Source organism: Scylla paramamosain, chromosome 43, assembly GCF_035594125.1.
Source record: "Scylla paramamosain isolate STU-SP2022 chromosome 43, ASM3559412v1, whole genome shotgun sequence".
Taxonomy (NCBI): domain Eukaryota; kingdom Metazoa; phylum Arthropoda; class Malacostraca; order Decapoda; family Portunidae; genus Scylla; species Scylla paramamosain.
In genome coordinates this window covers 1718041-1732258 of record NC_087193.1, presented here as the reverse complement: position 1 = coordinate 1732258, position 14218 = coordinate 1718041, and the positions used below count along the sequence as shown (strand labels likewise).

Sequence of the window (14218 nt, the reverse complement as noted above, 5' to 3'; positions counted from 1 at the left end):
AGGTGAGTCTCAGTGAGCCCGACTAAGTCGAACCTCCACTCCCTGAGCTCCTTGCATACATCCTCAAACTTGCCCACACCCCATCCTCTCACATTCATACAGCCAATCTTCACACATTTACTTGCCTGGTTAGTCTCTTTTCTTTCATGTTTGCTGACATCAGTGGGTCCTCCTCGTCATGCGTCGTCCACACAACACACCTGCCTCGCCCTCATCCACTCAGCCAGTCGACGTCCTAGCCTCTCATTCCCGTTGTGGTTGAGGTGGACCCCGTCTCTCCCGAAGAATTTGTCCTGGTCAAGGATCCCATCCATGTCCAGGAAGCTCACGTTGCCCTTCTTCTCTGCCATCCATTCCATCTTGATCTTCATGAGTTCCATGCATATCTTGCGGTTCGTTTCTCTTCTAACCTTCTCATACTGCACTCCTTCCCGTGGGCGCCGCAGGACCCCCACCACAGCCACACACATCTTCTTTTCTTCTGCTGCCCTCACTGCTTCTATCACTTCCTTTACTGTGTCTTCAGCACCTGCCTCTACTAAGTTGTTGCCTCCTCCTTGGACAACTAGCAGGCTTCTCTCTTCCATTTCTTGCACTTCTTCCTTGACTTTCCTCTTGATGTCTTGGATCTTAGCACCTCCCATGCTGGTGCACTCAATTTCCCTTCTCACAAAGTCGGGAGTCTTCCTTACCATGCTGTCTCCAATGACACGTACTGGGGCTTTCTTGACTACCATTCTCTTCTTCCTTGGGCGTCTGTCTGTTCTGGCCACTTCCACCATTTCTTGCTGGTCTTTTCTTTCTTCAGTCTTCGTCGTCTGTGCTTCTGCCTCTTTCATCAGGTTTTCTGTCTGGGTGCTCTGCTCCACTCTCTCTTCTTTTTCTTCATCCTGGTTCCTCCATTCATTGAGGCTCTTGCTCAGGCATTCCCTGCAGAGGAACACCAGAAGCTCGAACCCCAGCGCCTTCATGTTGGCCTCCTTCATGCCCACACAGGCTACATGGAACCAGGCCATGCATCTCTCGCATGCCACAGCCCTTTGCCTGTTCGCCACACTCTCCTCGCATGAACCACATGCGCTCATCACCATTTTCAGGGTATTTCAGCACACAGGCAAGAAATATAAACCACAAAACTCAGAGAAAACTCAGAGAGCAAGGCAAAGCCACTTGTACACACCGCGGAGCAGGGAACAGCCTCCAGATATCCCGAGACGATACAACTCTTAATTCAGGCCCTATGGATAATTCTTCTGAATTCCAATACCAGGAACATGTTACTACTTTTATCTTCTTTTCATGTATAAAAATTATCATGTTCTTACGTGTCTCAGAATCGTCATTTTTAATAATAAAGGAGTGGCAACACCTTTCAGCCAATCCGAGCGAGTGTTTGGGTGTGTCCTTCCGGAGTTCCGGGCAAAAAGCGTTAAACGTTGTTAACGAAGTGTTCGACCGTGTAAACCCGCCTAACGCGCGGAGTGCTACTGAAAACGCCTATACAGAAGCACCTAAATGCAAACAGACTTGCATTTACGTACAGAGAGTCTATGTCAGGTTGAGTGTGTGTCTGTGTGTGTGTGTGTTTTCTTATAACTTTTTTCTTTTAATCTATATGTTACATCAACAACCGTCCTACCCTCCCACTCTCTCTCTCTCTCTCTCTCTCTCTCTCTCTCTCTGGGCATCAGGTGTATGTGTTTGTGTATGGGGGACAGCCCTGGCTGAAGTGTAAACACCGGAATGGGAGCTCCTGATAAAACTGACTACTGGTGTGTTCATTAAACCTCTGCAAGCTTACGACTATCTCAGACGGTCCATGAAGGTAAGAAGGCGTTCTGTTAAGCTGTGGATACGGATTATAAGGAAGGGCTTTGGAATAATATATAAGGAAAGAAGTTACCTGTCTGCCACCACCCTTTTCCAAGCTACCTTAGGGTTTTATTATAGTTTAAGCCATTACACACTACGTGGTAATAACCTACCTCATTTTGTTCTCACCATTCACATCATTTCTAATGATTACACTACTTGTCGGAAATTAAGGTAAATTTATAGTTTAAGCCAATGTCCCCAATCTCTACCCACGGCCCTCCAATCCCTCAAGCAAGCTTGGGGGCCTGTGGGGAACCGGGGGTTTTGGGGGGGGAGCCATATACGAGTGATATATGGACTTTAAAAATCTAGGGAAATTTCCCCAAAATCTAGAGAAATCTATGGAAATTTCCCTAAATCTAGGGAAATTCTCTATATCTAGGAAAATACTCCAAACTCTCCCTCTCGCAATTTGACTAGACGTTGAGAAGCACCTTAATCTAACCTAACCTAACCTAACCTGTGGACTTAGAAAAAGTTGAGAGCGCTGTGCATTCCCAGGCCTATTGTGGCGTTATTATTAATTTCCGACAAGTAGTGTAATCATTAGAAATGATGTGAATAGTGAGAAGAACAAAATGAGGTAGGTTATTACCACGTAGTGTGTAATGGCTTAAGCTATAATAAAACCAAAAAAGTAACTATAATTTCATCATCTATAGTATAAAGTTAGTGTTTTTCATTTGAACATTTAATAAAAAGCCCCCCTCAAAACTGAAATTATATTTAAAGAGATGTAAAAAAAAAAAAATAGTAACACTTCATCCTAGCATGAGAAAAGAAAAAAGCAACACAAAAGCAACTTGTTTGCACAAGCCACTAACTAAATAATATACATTGTGAGCATTAATCACTAAAACCTGCAAATTGAAAAAGAAGGTACACATCTCTAAGATATGAATATTAAGTCTTCTTCACATTCATATACTAAAAGAAAAAAATATAAAAGTAAACATAAATCAAATATAATGAGTTAAGACTGTAAAGAATACCTAATCAGTCCACTGCCAATCATTATATCACAGTACTTTTAAGAAATTAAGGGCAAACAACCAGTGCAAAAATAGACATTTAACCTTATTTGTACAAGCTTTTAACTGAGATCATACCCATACATAATCATTAATCCTTTAAAGCTACAAGGAAATGTGCATTTCTATTAGATATATTAACTTAACGAATCTACAAAATATGCTTAGAACAGTAATAAAGAAGTTTCACATATCAGTTGCAATAACATAGAGGAATAAACAAAAAAATAAATGTTAAGTTAAGTATCTTTGCACTTTTTCCCCAATATTCATGAAGCCTTACTGAATTGTTACTTTGTGTATTTGATTATATATTATGTATATATATATATATATATATATATATATATATATATATATATATATATATATATATATATATATATATATATATATATATATATTATATTATATATTTGTAATTTATTTATATATATATATATATATATATATATATATATATATATATATATATATATATATATATATATATATATATATATATATATATATATATATATATATATATATATATATATATATATATATATATATATACGAGTATATATATATATATATATATATATAATATTTTTCCCCAATATTCATGAAGCCTTACTGAATTGTTATTTTGTGTATTTGATATATATATATATATATATATATATATATATATATATATATATATATATATATATATATATATATATATATATATATATATATATATATATATATATATGAATATTGCAGAAAAAAGTACAAAAGATTTCCCTTTCTTTTTATAAAACAAGTTATACACATAATTTTGTAATCATTTTCAACCACATAATGCTAATCTTCCATCAAATATAGTAAAAACTTGCAGCAAAAATAAAAATGGGTAAGTACACATCAAATACTTAACAACTAATTAATTTTTGTACTTGTAATTGACTAGTGTGTGTGTGTGTGTGTGTGTGTGTGTGATAGAGAGAGAGAGAGAGAGAGAGAGAGAGAGAGAGAGAGAGAGAGAGAGAGAGAGAGAGAGAGAGAGAGAGAGAGAGAATCATAGGAAGCACACAAGATAAGATCAGAAATGGAAAATTTATTAATTCTCATGGATTTAATGTAGCTGTAACCTTACTTGCATTAGTTAGTGTGAAGCTGAATATATTAGGAAGCAGATTTATGCTTTTTTTGTAGCTCAATTCTGTCTTTATTTCATTGAGTTTTACAAGTAGAGATCTGGTTTTTTGAAGTGTTACCTCTGTCATACTTGATACCTAAGAGATGTGATGTTCTGAAACAGAGGAAATGTTCACAATTTTTTGGATGTTCAATGTTAAACACATAGAGCCCTGCTACCAATGAGGCTACAGCCATAGCAATACATGTTGGTTCAGCTACAGGTGCACCATCAAATAATACACAATATCTGTCTAACATATGTATGTGCCCAGCATGTTGAATGGACACACTAGACTGACCTTTTCTTAGTTCTTTTGGTACCTAAAAAAAGAAATAGTAGTGTAAAAATTAATAACCTTTGGACATTTACAAAAAGACTGATAAATAAATGTATATGTTAAGGTAATAATATATTCAGAAATTTCAATATATACATACCACTCTAAAATCAAAGGTGCTGAAATTTAACCTGAGTAAAAATAGTTTTTCCTTTCTTCAAACAGGTGAAGTAACCCCATTATAACTAAGTAAGCATCTTGTGTTAAGAGATAAATAAATATAATAATAAGTATATCAAACAAACAATAGTTAACAAGAAAATTAACTGTGCATGGATGCAAGTGAATAGATGGTCATATCCACTAATTTGAGTACCAATCTTGTACAATTCTCCTCATAGTAATTATTGCTTTATCACACAAGAATGAGCAAAAATAAAGTTCCTTGATTAGTTCCTGATTATATGACTGAAATGACTGAATGCTCTGAATGACCAGTATAGGAACAAATATTGTCATGAGTGTCACAGCAGCAAAATTATTTGTACGAGTACGCTGTTATGTTTTTTTACTTGAGACACTATTTTGGTAATATCATAATGCAGTAATGCTTTGTCTAGCAAGTTCTTGTAAGAATATGAGCATTGATTGTGAAAAAAAAATTAGAAAACCCCAGCTGAACCTATTTGCCCTGATGCGCTGATGTGCCGTACCCCTGATTCTTCTCAACATATCCACCACAACTGTGTGAGAAGTCATGAACTGCATCACAACCATGGCAGAAAACTTTACATGACTGTTTGCACTTGCACCATCGTCATTGTAGGTGAAGTTAATTCAGAGAATTCTGTTGTCTTGGGAATATGACATCAGTTTTCCCCGTCCATGCGAATTAGTGACCTGTCTTATTGGACTGCAAGGGGAGAGCATGCAGCTAGCAATTTTAAAAGATTGATGATATTTGCATTTTAAATTTCAAACTGGACAGCCTATTAGGTTTCTTTTCACTGGAAAATAATGCCTTTCCTTACTAGAGAGAGAGAGAGAGAGAGAGAGAGAGAGAGAGAGAGAGAGAGAGAGAGAGAGAGAGAGAGCGAGCTGCTTTACACCTATTAAAATCTTTGCCATCACTTATGCTGCAAACATTTACTTAGCCATGGCATTCAGCCAAAAATTTGATAGAAATTTAACAATTAAATGAGTATTTTAATATAAAATGGTGCAAGCATTACAGGGAGACAGGTCATGCCAGTTTAATACAATGTTTGGTTTTCACATGCAGCATAGTTTCCTGAATACTATGAATACTTAAGTTTATAAAAGTGAAAGATGCATTGGTAATGATGAAAAGATACATATATTAACTTGCTACCAGCTACTGAAATGAACAAATTGAACTAGGCATTATTACTCGCATTGACTTTCATTGTGGTCATAGAGTTCAAGTAAGATTTTCATATAAAGAGGAACTGCTTTTCTTTTCTTGAGAATGGCAATTACTGAGAGCCTATATTTCTCCAGCGCTCACAAAATTGCTACTCTTGGGCCTGGTTCATCTGTTTGTGGTTCTAGTCTCAGGAACTCCTTGATTATCTGTAAAGATATAAACATCTGTAGCTACTGAAACTCTCCAGAAAGCCTCCTATAGCATGGCTACCAAGGTTATCCCCAATAACCACAGCAACAGTTCCTCTGAACCAGTGATTGCCATCTAAATGAGAAACTAACAGTCCCTCATTTTCCAGAATCCTCAGATCAAACATAAGTGGCTGAAGGATTTCACTGAAACAGTACATTTTAAGATCAAATGATTTGAATAAGAAACTAGGTTAATGTGCTTTAACTGGGTTCTGTACTTTGGTGGTAAATTTCCTAGAGTCATATAAAATGCTCCCACTTTGTATTTCCTTACTTTTGAGCCTAAGGGATTCACCATGGTGAATTCATCATAATGCAACATCAGCTGAAGAGCTGTGGGATCTGCTCTATAAAGGGAATTATTTGCAATTACTCTTCCATCACAGAGATCTCTTAGAACAGTGTTTTTACTTCTATGACCATTAACCACTTCACTGTAGACATCTTCATACTGAAGGAGATCTTTCAGTGTTTCTAGAATAGGAACATACTGACAAGATGATGTTCCATACTGGTCTTCTTCTATTATAAATTCTTGTGGCTGAATAAAGTGAAAATGAGCTTTTACATATGCATCAAATCTACGTACAGATTTCACAGCATGACATGAGGCCTCTGCAGGTGACAAGGAATTCATGAAATCAGTTAACGTTTTGGGATCAATTCCATCCTCTTTAAGTTTACTTATTACCTTATTCATAGTTTCATTGTGCTGCAAAGCCAAAAGGTCTTGCAAATGTTCAGTGAAATCTTTAATAACTATAGAAGGGAGCAACTTCTCCTCTCTCAGTGCTAAAAGCCTTGTAACAATTTCATGGGTCCATTTGATATTTCAATGTGATGAAGCACATTTGTTTCCTTCATCAGTTAACATTTCCACTGAATCATCACCAGCTTCACTCCACACACAAATGCTAATCTCTGGATCAAGTGCAGAATCATCTCAAACTTTAAATTTCCCACTGATTCTATTAAGATGGCAATTATGAAATAATTCATGATGTGAACGAATGTGTCTTAGTAGGTACTTTACTACAGATTTGTATGATCTAGAACAGCCATCAATTTCACATTCAATTCTATATCCTGGATCTGATGAGTGCACATATGTGTAATGATTAGTCAAATTAAATAACTTCCTTGTTTTAAAGCAGCATAACTTGCATGTAAAAATCTTATCAACTTTCATAGTGCTAAATACAAAATGTATACATAAGTAAATTAAGAAGATATAAAACCTGAACTTTCTCACTGTTGTCCTCCACCTCTACTTACTGCAATATAGGAACTTGCAAACTTTTTGTTGTTATCATAAAGAGTTGTGGTTTAAGTTCTTAAAATGGACTAGCAAGGTTTTTCTCCAGTGGTATTGTATTGCTTTGCAGGACATCATCAGATCCTTTTCTGCAATTGGGAAATAAATACATTTTAATTGTTCCCTTTGACATTTTTGTATTGCACCATCAGTTCTGCCTTCCTCATAATGGTCTGTCTTTATAAATCAATTACCTTGTTTCATCTACCTAAATTCAGCTTGCAAATATGAGGAAGAGGTGAAAAAAAACTATCCTTCCTTCTGTTACCTGACAATCTCTTCAGGAACCATGAGCATACCTTTTTTTAGAGACTGATTATGTTTTTCTATAACTAGGTAAACATACTTCACACCAGGTAAGGTCAAATAGGTATTGGTTAGGTTTAGTATCTGTATAACTAACATGCTTTCTGAAAGTAAATGGATATCTACTCCATAGTATACAAAACAGAATAGTTATTGTCAGGTTAGGTTAGTTTAGGTTAGGAGTTTAATATTTACTCATGTGCTTTTTAAAAGGTAAATTTTTACATTTTTCCCCATCCCACAGTTCATGAAGAGAATAATTTTTTTTTTTCTGGTAGATTTAGGTGTGTTTTGGATGAATTTGATGACTTTTTATCACAAATCAGTATTTTTTTTATTTATCCCCTCCCTCCCAGTATGGAAAAATAGTGATTCTTAAGGAAACCACACAGCAGATTTATACAAAACACATCAGGAACTATCAGAAAAACAGTTTCATTCATTGTAATGAAATTAGTTCTGTGTAGGAGAGCCATAAGAAGCACTGGCCAGCTTTGGCTTTTGGGCACCACGGGTTGCAGGAAACCGCTTTCCTTCTAGCTTAAATCCACCCAAATTATCTCCAGGCTCAAAACCACCTGGTGAAGCCAGACTAACTTTTTCTTTTCTTTATAACCTAACCTAACTTAATTTAACCTAACCTAACCTAATAACTTAAAAAGCTTTAGGTTTTCTAGCGCCTAGAAAGCTTAATGCCTAGTAGAATGCCTAAGCCACTTTTCAAAAATTGCTAGCGGCATTTCTAGCAGTTTGTGACTCACACACACACACACACACACACACACATATATATATATATATATATATATATATATATATATATATATATATATATATATATATATATATATATATATATATATATATATATATGGAGTTCAAAATGCTTAGAATAATTAAATCTAAACCGATGAAAAGTGTGAGAAGTACCGCTGTGAGACAGGGAACAGTGGAAAATAACACTGGATTTTTAACACTCACAATCTTTGGACAATCTTAAATATTGTTTTCTATGGCATTTTCTTGGGAAAATTAGTCTTTCAGTTCACAAATGTTGATTTTTTTTAGCAACATTAAACTATTTTTCTTTTCAAAATTGTAATTCTTACATAAATGCAAAAGAAATTAATCTAACTTAACCTAACCTAACCTAACGTAGCTTTGCCTAACCTAACCTACCATAAACTAATCCATCATTTTGCTATTACTGCATTCTTATGAGTTTCTGCAGGATAATATTCATCATATCACATTCACCAACAAAAACATTATACCTGTAATATTATACCTGTAATATAAGTATTAACACTGGATGCATAGACTTGCATTATCTCAATAATATCCACAAAACTAATCTGTGCAACTACATAGAAAAAAAAAAAAATAACCAGTGAAATATGTATATATGTTACAGTTAAACTGTGAAATCAGTAATTTCATGAAATGCCAAGTCGGTTTGTGAAGTGATATAATTACCTACTTTAACCCTTCTTTATCATAACCTTCCATAGCCGAACCCAGTGATAGTCTAACTGGGTGCATGGTGCACCACAGGGTGCATGAATTTTTTTTTAAGGGTACGTGGAAATAATGGGGTACATGACATGGCCAGTGTGCATGAGAGTGCACAGTACTAAACTTGTTATGTGGTTGATTATAAAACAAGGAGGTAATTGTTGAGAATTGCTCTGCACCTCCAAAAATACAGTTTATGTCTCCATGTTATAGTTAAGGGGCATAATTACTGTTACCGGTCAATTTTTATTTAAGAACACCCATACATGTTCATCTTGAATACAGGTTTTTTTCTGATGTAATTTAATGCACACTAAACATATATTACTATGAATTTCACCACTAAGCTAACCTAACCTAATCTAAACCTAACTTAAACCTAACCTGATCTAACAAACCAGAGATATAGATGGTCAATTTTTTGGTTTGGTCCCATTAGGTTAGGTTAGGTTAATTTAACGGTGAAATTCATAGTAATATATGTTTAGCATGCATTAAATTATGTCAGAAAGATCTATATTCAAGATAAAGATAGATGGGTGTCCCTAAGTAAAAATTGACCCTGTTACCTTTTGTTTTCAACATTTCGTCTTCTTGTTATGGTTGAAAGACATACATTACACCCCTTAACTATAATATGGAGACGTGAACTGTATTTTTGGAGGTGTGGGGCAATTCCCAACAATTACCAAATACATACTGACTAGGAATTTCATGAAATGACTTATTTCATACTCTGACTGTAACCTATATGTATTCTACTTTGTTAAATCATTCAAAAACATCAGTACATAACTTGTCGTATATGTGTGATTCACTTACCTAGGTAAGAACCCTTGATATCCACCCAGCTGCTTTAATTTCGTGCCTATCTAAAGTTTTTGAATCTATCCTCAACAGGAAGATTCTTAAACATCTATCACTTCACAACCTATCTGATGGCCAGTATGGGTTCCGTCAAGGCCACTCTACTGGTGATCTGGCTTTCCTTACTGAGTCTTGCTCATCCTCTTTTAGAGATTTTGGTGAAATTTTTGCTGTTACCTTAAGCATATCAAAAGCTTTTAATAGAGTCTGGCACAAAGCTTTGTTTTCCAAACTACCATCGAATGGCTTCTCTCCTTCTCTCTGTAACTTCATCTCAAGTTTCTTTTCTGATCATTCTATTGCTGTTGTGGTAGACGGTCACTGTACTCCTAAATCTATTAAAAGTGGTGTTCCTCAGGGTTCTGTCCTGTCACCCACTCATCTTATTATTCATCAATGACCTTCTAAACTAAACTTCTTGTCCTATCCACTCCTACGCTGATGATACCACCCTGCACTTTTCCACGTCTTTTCATAGAAGTCCAATCCTTCAGGAGGTAAACATATCACGCAGGGAAGCCACAGAACGCCTGTCTTCTGATCTTTCTAAAATTTCTGATTGGGGCAGAGCAAACTTGGTATTGTTCAATGCCTCAAAAAATCAATTCCTCCATCTATCAACTTGACACAACCTTCCAGACAACTATCCCCTCTTCTTCAATGACACTCAACTGTCCCCCTCTTTTACACTGAACATCCTCGGTTTGCCCTTTACTTATAATCTGAACTAGAAACTTCACATCTCATCTCTAGCTAAAACAGCTTCTATGAAGTTAAGCGTTCTGAGACGTCTCCGCCAGTTTTTCTCACCGCCCCCAGCTGCTAACTCTGTACAAGGGCCTTATCTGTCCATGTATGGAGTATGCTTCACATGTCTGGGGGGGTTCCACTCATACTGCTCTTCTAGACAGGGTGGAATCAAAAGTTTTTCGTTTCATCAACTCCTCTCCTCTAACTGACTGTCTTCAGCCTCTCTCACCGCCGCAATGTTGCATATCTAGCTGTCTTCTACCGCTATTTTCATACTAACTGCTCTTCTGATCTTGCTAACTGCATGCCTCCCCTCCTTCCGCGGCCTCGCTGCACAAGACTTTCTTCTTTCTCTCACCCCTATTCTGTCCACTCCTTTAAAGCAAGAGTTAACCAGTATTCTCAATCATTCATCCCTTTCTCTGGTAAACTCTGGAACTCTCTGCCTTCTTCTGTATTTCCACCTTCCTATGACTTGAATTCCTTCAAGAGGGAGGTTTCAAGACACTTATTCATCAATTTTTGACCATTGCTTTGACCCTTTTATGGGACTGGCATTTCAGTGGGCATTTTTTTATTGGATTTTTGTTGCCCTTGGCCAGTGTCCTTCCTACATAAAAAAAAAATAATAATAATAAATAAATAAAAAAAATAAAAAAAACAAGCACAGCTACAAGAGAAACATCGCCTACACCACACCGGCGTCATACAGCCCTACAACTGCATGAATTGATTCTACACACAAACTTCAGCCATAACTATCTAACATTAATCACTACAGGATCAACATTAACTTACCAGCAGTTAATGTGGGTTGTTTGTTTTGAACTTTTCATCTCCAGTGGCTAGCTCTGAGCGACAATGCTGCTGCACTTTACTGGCGGCATGCCACATCAAAGGTGGTAAATTCAAACTGCGGCAATTCCCCCAAACTAGGCTTGATGCACTTGATGCACTATATTATCCTCCGGGAGTAACTATGACTCCTGGAGGTCCCGGGATGGTGTCATGCCGTGACTCCCCGAGTGACGTGAAAACCCTCCTTGAGACTTAGTTACTGAGGAAGTCTGCCTCCTAGTGGCGCCTGCTGGAAACGTAGGCACAAGCCTGCCGAGGCAGGATTGGGCCTACGGTTAAAGTGCTTCCCCGCGAGATGAATGTGAGGTGGGGAGTTGGACAAATATTCCATCCTCCCTTCTCATAAACGTTCATAGAGTAATGGGGTACCGCCAGGCTCGGACCCTTAACAGCTTCACTGATCCGGAGTCTTTCTGCTCCTTCGAGATCTCTATCTCGTTAGGGTGGAGGCCGTCAGGGTGATTTGCTGACCCATTTGCTAAACCCACTTTCTCTCATGGTGGTAGTCACTCTGGCGCTTCCGGGATGACGGCCCGCTGGTCAGGTAGGGTAGGCCTGTCCTGCCAGCAGGTATGGGCCTTGATAAGGGGTACACGGTGCGGATGCGGTGCCAGTCCCCCCTAGGCCTGAGGGGCGGGCATAGAGCCTCTATGTCCGTTCCCGAGGGTCAAGGGCGTCGTCGCGGAGCACGTAGTCTGCAAATTGGTGTGTCGTGCTGCAGCGGGCCTAGTAACTCAGGTAGCCAACCGCCTGGGCTGAGGGTGGTGTCCTCAGGCTGGAATCCTGTCGGGGGCGACTTCGGCAGGTAGGTTTCGCATCGCCTGCGCCGTCGAAAACGGTAGGTGTGAGTAGTGCGGCACTGCGCCTGCTACCCTGTCGTTCCCTTCAGGGGTTGTCCTGGCTGCCTGCTATCAGCGGCTTGATCAACAAGCGCGGGTAAACAGCGGTCGGATAAAGCATGACTCGATCAAGAAAGCCCAACCTCAGTTTATTTCATGATATATTACGAACATTTAAATAGGAGTAATTTTCACTGCAAAGCAAGTGTTTAAGTGCGTTTAACCTGTGACTACAAGGAAGTAGGTATCGAATGAAATGACTAATACATTAGTCACAGTTGTTTTTGACGAAAGGTTTTGACTAACTTAGGATTTATGTGTAGATGACATTTTTACGGAGTTACATGAACTAAGAAATCAGTTTTCATCTGAGAGTGCCATCAACAGGAAGTTGTTTCAGTTGCAAGGAAAGGTGGATCAGCAAGTGGAAGGCATTGCTCAACAACAGAGTTTTTTTTGGAAAGTGTCAATAGAAGAGAAGGAGAAACAAGACTAATCATTTTTGGCATTCCTGATGAAGGCGAGAGTATAAAAGGAGTGACTACAGAAGAAGGCAAGTTGTAGAAGGTATTGTGTCAAATAGATGTGGCCCCTAATGTCGAATCTATTACAAGACTAGGTCGAGACAGGGGAGGAGGAAGGAAGATGCCAATGCTAGTAAAACTCTCGTCCCAAGCAGCAAGGGACAAGGTGCTCAGCAAGACAGGCAAAATGAAGGATGCTGGTGAATTGTACAGTCGTATCTTTGTGAAAAAGGCGTGCATCCGGGCATAAGGAAGGAGTGGAAGCAGTTGAGGGAGCTGGAATCTACTGAGAAGGTGAGACTGGAAAATGTTGGTTGTGTAGTAAGGCTGGATACACGCAAGAGAAGAGTTTACCAAGATAACGCAGTGATTGACAGCTGGAGTCCTGATCTTTTTTTTTATAAAAGGAACCTTAAAAGAACCTGTGCTTGTTACATCATGGAATGTTAATGGAGTGAGGTCAAAACTTGAAAATGATAGAGTACAATCATTGTTGCTTAGGTATGATGTAATAGGGCCTAATGAAGTCAAGACAGAAGTTAAAGTGTCTCTTCCCAGATACGTTTCTTATAAGAGCGACAGCTGTGATCATAATAGAGGAGGAACTGTTGTGTTGATCAGACAATGTCAAATGGACTTTATTGTCTCAGTTGACACCACTATGAAGGATCAGGTGTGGATACATTTATCTGTGTTGTGTAACATTATTATTGCTTTTTTTTTGTTTTATCCCACCTAGTGATTCACAGTACTTGAATCCATACAGCTTTAGCTTCATCCAGGAAAAGCTTAGGAAGAGTGAAGAAGAAGGTTTAAAAACAATAGTCCTGGGTGATATGAACTCAAGGTTCGATACTAGTGTTCGAACCATACTCAGCCAGTATTCTTGATTGTGATGTGTAATTATCCTGTGATTTCCGACCTAGTTAACAGGCCGAGTAGTAATGCTGATATTCTTGCTGATATCTGCATTGACTACAAATTGCTTATTGTGAATAATCTAAGATATATGAATAAGTATTATGAGAGTACATTGACTTATAAAGCTGGTAACAAATGGGTGTCAGAGTTGGATATTTGTTGTGTATCCCATGATATTATTGGATGTGTACGCAATTTTTTATGTGATGCACGACGCGTCTCCAATCTGATCATGTTCTCATAGCTGTAGTCATCAAACCCCTCTTGGTGGACAGAGAATCATTTCTAGAGAGAGTGACCCAGCTGGAAGCCAGTGCAGAGGTGAGCGCTT

The 14218-nt window shown here is 37.8% G+C and overlaps 1 protein-coding gene and 1 long non-coding RNA gene across 3 annotated transcripts in view; one reads left to right on the top strand and one right to left on the bottom strand.

Moving 5' to 3' along the window:
- Positions 1-1343: 1343 nt before the first annotated feature.
- The window catches only part of LOC135093398 (serine/threonine-protein phosphatase 6 regulatory ankyrin repeat subunit B-like), a 130645-nt gene continuing 117770 nt past the window's right edge, over positions 1344-14218 (top strand). For both annotated transcript variants that reach the window (XM_063992661.1, XM_063992660.1), the window contains exon 1: positions 1344-1825. The gene's annotated coding sequence lies outside the window, so the exon portion shown is untranslated. The remainder of the gene's footprint in view (positions 1826-14218) is intronic.
- Positions 3849-12699, bottom strand: LOC135093576 (uncharacterized). The gene is made up of 2 exons (XR_010263426.1): positions 11544-12699; positions 3849-5947 (listed from the first exon to the last, which is right to left on the bottom strand). It is a non-coding gene; the product is annotated as an uncharacterized LOC135093576 (long non-coding RNA).